Source organism: Panulirus ornatus, chromosome 5, assembly GCF_036320965.1.
Source record: "Panulirus ornatus isolate Po-2019 chromosome 5, ASM3632096v1, whole genome shotgun sequence".
NCBI lineage: Eukaryota > Metazoa > Arthropoda > Malacostraca > Decapoda > Palinuridae > Panulirus > Panulirus ornatus.
In genome coordinates, this window is record NC_092228.1 from 3,735,762 (window position 1) to 3,743,261 (window position 7,500).

General features: G+C 44.1%; 1 protein-coding gene across 1 annotated transcript in view; it reads left to right on the top strand.

Annotated features, from left to right (window-relative positions):
- Positions 1 to 7,500, top strand: part of LOC139747342 (spondin-1-like) — a 384,149-nt gene that overhangs the window by 223,703 nt on the left and 152,946 nt on the right. The window contains exons 3-4 of the mRNA XM_071659540.1: positions 4,429 to 4,550; positions 6,412 to 6,654. The gene's annotated coding sequence lies outside the window, so the exon portion shown is untranslated. The remainder of the gene's footprint in view (positions 1 to 4,428; positions 4,551 to 6,411; positions 6,655 to 7,500) is intronic.

Below are 7,500 nucleotides of genomic sequence, written 5' to 3' on the forward strand. Positions count from 1 at the left end.
CGGGAGAAGGGGAAGATCACCAGCGATGACGTCGCGAAGAAAGAGAGAAATAAAGAGACAAAAGACGAGAACGAAGGGAGGAGTTATGACGTGGTGGGTGTGTGTGTGTGAGAGAGAGAGAGAGAGAGAGAGAGAGAGAGAGAGAGAGAGAGAGAGAGAGAGAGAGAGAGAGAGAGCTTGGCAGCAATACACGCACCATGGTGGTTAAGTCAGATAACGGGAGACCTTGATGGTCTATGACGAGGTTATGTGCCGGAGGACAGTAACAGAATCCCACACGCCTAATCTGTGTGGACGGAGAGGCCGGCGGCAGTAAAGCAGAAGGCCCCTTCCCAGGGAGAGAGAGAGAGAGAGAGAGAGAGAGAGGAGAGAGAGAGAGAGAGAGAGAGGAAGTGCTTTTAAGGCAAGGCCTCAGAGGCAGAGGCACACCGAGCAGACGTTTGAAGGTTTTGGAGGAGAATGTTCCCGGCATAATCCCTGGGGAAATGTTTACGGGTTGGTTTTGGAGAGAGAGAGAGAGAGAGAGAGAGAGAGAGAGAGAGAGAGAGAGAGAGAGAGAGAGAGAGATTCGTCGTTGGAAGTCCTTGGAAGTGGGTTTGCTCGAAGGTGTTTTGGAGGCAGGTTTGGTAGATAATCAATATATATATATATATATATATATATATATATATATATATATATATATATATATATATATATATATATATATTTAGGCTTGTCTTCTTGGAGATTAATGGAGGAAGGTTTTGATTGGAGGACTTTGGAGGCAAGTTTGATTGGAGGTCATGGAAAGGATTCTGCCTTATACATTCAAGGGGAACGTTTGGCACAAACGTTTTGTAAGGCGAGTGAGTCTCTTGGGTCACCGTGTGTGTGTGTGTGTGTGTGTGTGTGTGTGTGTGTGTGTGTGTGTGTGAACGTTTGTTGGAGGAGTTGGCCAAATACTTGCCCAGAAAATGGTCGACCTCGACTCTATATGAGTTTTCGGTAAGCGTTTAAACAGATTTTGTGGAGACGTTTTTGGAGACTCTGTACTGCAACCATTTTCCTCATTATTTAGGTGACATTTTTTTTTAAGACCTTTTGACAAAAAAGGCCTATGGTAGGATTTTGCAGAGGCCTTTTTTTTTTTTTTATAAAGGATTTTCTGATTTATTTTTTTTATTTATTTAACGTCTACAAGACATGTAACGATTACAAGCGACTTAGGTACATGATATCTTCAGTGGAGGACCGGAAATCTGATATCTTCCCGCGCGTGGAATGGCTACAACATGACTTATATACATGTTATCCTATGCCAGAGGTCAGAGGTCAGGGGTCACACCGAGCCTGTGAGCCAAAGTACATTGGCGGTTGGCTGGATGGCGTGTCAGCTCTCCTCCCCGTGGGGACGGGGTTCGAATCTCGTTAACGGCGGATGAATAGTCGAAGAGATTGTGTGTGTGTGTGTGTGTGTGTGTGTGTGTGTGTGTGTGTGTGTGTACACAGTGTGTGTGTGAGTGTGTGTGTGTGTGTGTGTGTGTGTGTGTGTGTGTACACAGTGTGTGTGTGTGTGTGTGTGTGTGTGTGTGTGTGTGTGTGTGTGTGTGTGTGTGTGTGTACACAGTGTGTGTGTGTGTGTGTACACAGTGTGTGTGTGTGTGTGTGTGAGTGTGTGTGTGTGTGTGTGTGATTTAGGAGGGTAAGAGAGAGAGAGAGAGAGAGAGAGAGAGAGAGAGAGAGAGAGAGAGAGAGAGAGAGAGAGAGAGAGAGAGAGAGAGAGAGAGAGAGAGAGGAGGTATTGATGGGTAATAGAGTTTAAAATGCGAAGTTTTACCGCCCGTCATGATGCTAGTGTGAACAGTGACGGAGGCAGTGATCGAGGAACGAAATGAGATCGTCGAGAGAGAGAGAGAGAGAGAGAGAGAGAGAGAGAGAGAGAGGAGAGAGAGAGAGAGAGAGAGAGCTGGTGACTGGTAAATAGGTCGTCATGAGTGTCGATGACTCAAGATATTAATCTTCAGGGAAAAGTGTAGGAAACGATATATATATATATATATATATATATATATATATATATATATATATATATATATATATATATATATATATATATATATATATATTATAGCACGTCTTGGCTTTTACGTATCAGATTAGATATTGCCATGTATTTATTGCCCATGATATTCCTTCATGTGTTACAGCGGTCCGTTCTGTATACCTTTGAATACCTGTTGACGATCTGGCCTAAATTACAATGGGTCATTATCACCTAACACCCTCATTGGACGCTCATAAAAGAAAGAAAAAATAAACTCGAATTTTACTTACCCTCCCTTTAGTCCGTCTCCACCCCCCATTTTCCTTTTTAACCCCCCTTCCCCCCCCAAGAACCTCCTGCTCTTGGTGATGTGAGGAGTTTAGGCAGAAACTCTCTCTCTTAGAACACTTCAGAACTCGCCTCGCCAAGAGATGGCACTTCTACATTCCTCAGGAATTTCCTAATTACGTGCAAATTTTCCTGTCACACTCGTCGTCTTTTCTCGAGCGGCAAAGACGCTAGATATTTTTTTCTTTTTTTATCCCCGGGTTATTATATTCAAGTCAGTCCTTGCCGTCCCTGGCTGTGTTAAAATTTGTCTAGATCACAGCTTCAGAAAAGTTCCCATGCGTCACCTGGCGGCTTTGAATATTACTGATTTCTCGTATGCAAATCATCAGCCAACGGCAGATGTATTGCTTCACAAGTCGACGTCTGGCGAAAGTTCGATATTATTAACGATCTCACGAAAAAAAACAAAAACAAAAGAAAAACATGGCCATCTTGATCTTCCAGGGAGTCGACTGGAGGACGTGGCACAAGGCTATAATTACCCTCAGTTCGATATCGTATCGCAGCGGGTATACTTCCTGGACGTCAGGTGGATGTCACATTGCTGCAAGAACATATTTATATTAAGATAGACATTACTCAGATATTCGTTTTAGAATCATGTCCTTATTTTAAGGAAAGACGCATCATTTATTACGCGACCTCTCCTTATTAAGAAAATTTAATTTACTGCCTTTCAGAATTTTAAATAACATAAATTACTCGAAGACGAACACTGGCGGTATTCGAAGGTCGGTCCCTTGTGTTTCAACTCCAGTAATGTATGAAATGAGACAAATGAGCCATTGAAGGCCATTAGGTGATTTTTTTTTTTATTCTCCTTCCCCAGCCTTTCCCCAGGCGGCTTTGTCACTGATAAAAAGCCGGGTAATTACCTGAGGTTCGGGGGAAACCACAATGCTATGTTCTTCTATTATTAATACCAGACGCCTCCAGGGAAGGAGCGAGCCGGTTCAGCTCTTTAGGTCTTATTTCATATTGTCTCTTTATGGTCCCGGCACTCTAATGGGTTTACAGAAGGGGAGAAAACGTGGATGAACGTAGGTTTCTGGGTTTGCATTGTGGAAGAAAATGGGGATTGGTGGGTGTATGGTTGAACTTAATGGAAGAAAACGGGAATATGTAGAGTTGCGGATTTCTAGTGTAGAAGGAAGTAGGAAGGAGCATAAACCTACAGTATTATGATATGGAAAACAGTAAGTTGGGGTTAAGATAATAGATTTACAAAAATGGAACAAAACGAGAAGAGCAATAGGGATATGGGTTTACAGCATGGAAGAAAACGAGAACGAGCTTATATATGTGTCATTATAACATGGAAGAAAATGGAAGGCGGGTGGGGGGGGGGGTAGGTGGACGAGGGTATCTGGTTATTACGGGACGCAAGGTGGTTTTTGGCAATAGATGGTGGAGGTAGATAGGCTGAAATGTGGCCGTGGAGAGAGAGAGAGAGAGAGAGAGAGAGAGAGAGAGAGAGAGAGAGAGAGAGAGAGAGAGAGAGAGAGATCCACCAGTAACACTTTCTATTCATAAACACAAAACCACACACACACACACACACACACACACACACACACACACACACACACACACACACATGCCAGATTTTACCTCAACATTTTTTCAGGTAGGCGTCTTGCCGTGCCGGCCCCTCGGGCTATTACACAAGCAACTTTGGTCTCTAAAGGTCAGGTTGGAAGAAAATGGTTAAGACATTCTTAATACAACATGATTGTGTGTGTGTGTGTGTGTGTGTGTGTGTGTGTGTGTGTGTGTGTGTGAGTGTGTGTGTTTATGAATAGCAATTGTTGCTTGTGGATCTCTCTCTCTCTCTCTCTCTCTCTCTCTCTCTCTCTCTCTCTCTCTCTCTCTCTCTCTCTCTCTCTCTCTCTCACACACACACACACACACACACACACACACACACACACACACACACACACACACACACACACACCGTCCACTCTTCCCCCTTCCTCTCTCTTCCCCCTTGCCTCTCTCCCACGTCTGCACACGCCAGTAACCCGGGTTCCTCTCCTCCCCTCCCACAGTGAGCCTGCAGGGATGGAGAACGCAATACTCCGTCCAGAAGTTCACAGGCTTCATGCTGGTCGTGGAGACCTCTCACTCCCCAGACGACATTTACGGACTCCAGAGCGTCGGCACCTTCCAGGTGAGTTCCAGCAGGTGGGCAGGTGTGTTCCAGGGTCCTACGTCGTCATAGGCTAGAGGATTGGAAGATGTCTTCCAAACAAGTGTTTATAGGCTGGAAAATGGCAGGTGTTTTCCAGGCATGGTGTCTTTTATATATGTTGAAGGCTCCATTCGCAGACAGAAGTCCACATCAAGGCTGGACACCTCCAGAAAGTGGACAGGTGTGTTCCAAACGGGCACCAGAAGCTGGAAGATGGGCAGGTGTGTTCCAGGTAAGCGTCAGAGGCTTCCATGGAAGAGAGTTTACGGCTCTTGGGAAATAGCCGAAGGTCGGAAAAGGCTTTTCAGGTGATAGCATTGGCTTGAGAATGCTTTTGAAGGATGGCGCAAAGGATGTCGGGGATTTTTGCAGGACGCAAGGAGAATAAAGATGCTTTTCCAGGATCATCATAGGAGATGAGAGGTAATGTCGATAAAGGTGCCTCCAAGGCATGAGGACTGCTGAACAGGGAACAGCAAGTTGCTTTCCAGGACAGTCAGCTCCAGCCGAGAGGAAGGGATATACACCACTTTTTCCAGGACGGGAAGAAAAGACTGCAATTGCTGCTAATCAGAAACCAGAAGATGGATGATGCTTTCCAGGACGTCTCAGACGATGGAAAAAAAAAAAAAAAAAGGCTTTCCAAGCAGAAGTGCGAGGATGCTCTCTAGCAGGTTCCAGAAGATGAAGACGGCCGCCTCAGACGAAACATTGCTCAAGAAAGTTACAAAAGATGAAGGATGGTTTCAGGGAGGTTCCAGAAAATATGATAAGCTCATCAGGAGGTTCCAGAAGATTCTTGATATTTTTCAAGAGGGCTTCAGAGGAGGGAACAAGCTTTCCAGGAAGTTCCAGGAAGATGGAGGTTGTTTACCAGGAGGGTACGGATGATGATAGAAGTCTTTCCGGGATGTTTCGTAAAGATGGAAGGAGCTTTTCAGGAAGTTCCAGAAGGAATGGCTTTTCCAGGGGATGTAGACGATGTTTAGGTTGGTCCATTTGATGAATGGTGCTTTCCAGGAGGTTTTAGAAGATAAATGAAGTTGCCCCTCTGGCTCTCAGAGATAGAAATACCTTTTTAGGATGTACCAGAGGGTGGAGGGTGTATTCCAGGAAGTTCCAAAGGTTGGAGGGTACATTTCCAGGAGGTTGCCAGAAAACGGATAGTGCATTCCAGAAAGTTTCAGAAGATGGAGGCTGCATTTTATAAGGTTTCAGATGAAACCTACATCCCAGGAGGTTCCAGAAGTTGGAGAGTACATTCCGGGAAGATGCAAGACGCTTTCCAGCAGGAGGTTGTGGGAAATGGAAGATGTGTAAGAAAATCTCATGAAATGGTTACACTTTCCGGTAAGATTCTGGATGCTAGGAGGGTAATACAGATCTTGAGAGTCAGGTCAGAGGTCAGACCGTCTCACCCAAGGGTCATACCTTCGTGCTCTAGAGTTTGACGATGAATATTTAGATTTTATAAGGCATTACAGGTGTGTTAAAACAAAGTATGATCGATTAGAGAATATTTTGTCTGTTTATCGATATATGTTGCCATACTAGTCGTATGTTTTGGCTGATTATTGATATGTTTTGGTGTATTATCGATATATTATGGCGGTTAAATGGTATGTTTTAGCTTACTAAGAATATATTTTGATGGGTTGTTCATGCACATCTACTCTAGTACTTAACAAACTGGGAATATACGTTCACTTTTCAACACCAAGGATAGTCCTTTATCTGTAGACAACGTTGCTTGGCATGCCGCCACAGATAGCTTCCTGTAGTAATGATGATCGTAAACCTTAATGGTATCATGTGTGTGTGTGTGTGTGTCGCCCGCTAGCTGCTGGGAGACGCCCTGACCATGCATTCCGACGACTGCCCCAACGCCATCAGCCAGACCTCCTCAACTTCCAAGAGCGAGATCCAGGTCTTGTGGACGGCGCCCCCGGCTGACTCCGGCTGCGTCAGGTTCAGGTGAGTCCTGTAGAGGTTAGGTGAGGCGGGGTGGGGCTCCCCTCATTCAGGGGATTGCCCGCAGGCAAGCAGGTAGGTGAATAGGTGAAGCTGTAAACCCTGAGACACTGTAATGGAAGTTTGTTTAGTGGTGGTATATATATATATATAAATGAAACAATATTTTGTATTCCACGTAGAGGACGTTGTGGGAAGCGGTGAGGGATTTTTAAGGTAATAAGTGAATTATTCTGGTGTATTATAGATAACTTATGCAAGGATGTCTACTTGTGTCAGTCGCGTTGTAAGAAAAAGTTGTGAAGGACATTATAGTGTGTGTGTGTGTGTGTGTGTGTGTGTGTGTGTGTGTGTGTGTGTGTGTGAAGGGGTAACTTCATCAAAGGACGACTTGGTACTTTCACCCTTATAATTAACCATTCACTTCTCTCATCACACGCACTCATCCCTCCGCGTCTCACAGAGTAACTGGCCATTAGCCTCATAGTCTCCACTTCGGTTTGGCTCTTTTAATATCTTAATGGTCAGACCTCGTGAGACAGCTTGTGTGGGCCAGGGGGAACGCTGGCCAGATCTGGCTAGTGCCAGCCGTATGAGGAGTCACTGTCCAATTAATATGAACCCTGTCGCATTGATCTTGTTGAAAGTATGTTAATGTTAATAAATCTTTGGAAATTGATATGGTTCAAAGTCCTGTTAAATCTCTCCTAAAGGTTATGGAGAGAGCGCTTTGTTAATTTTTTTTAATGGCTTAATTTACGTTTTGGTAACAGTATGTGGGTATTGGATTCCCTTTATATATTTAGTTATCATTTGTAGAGTTAGCATAAATAAAGGATTTATTGTGATAAGTTTGAATGGCAGTCTGGGACGATATTTACATTTATCAAAGACATGAAATTTTTTTTCTCTTAGAGTTGACGTACTTCATTGCCTTTAAGAAAATTTATGGAATAGA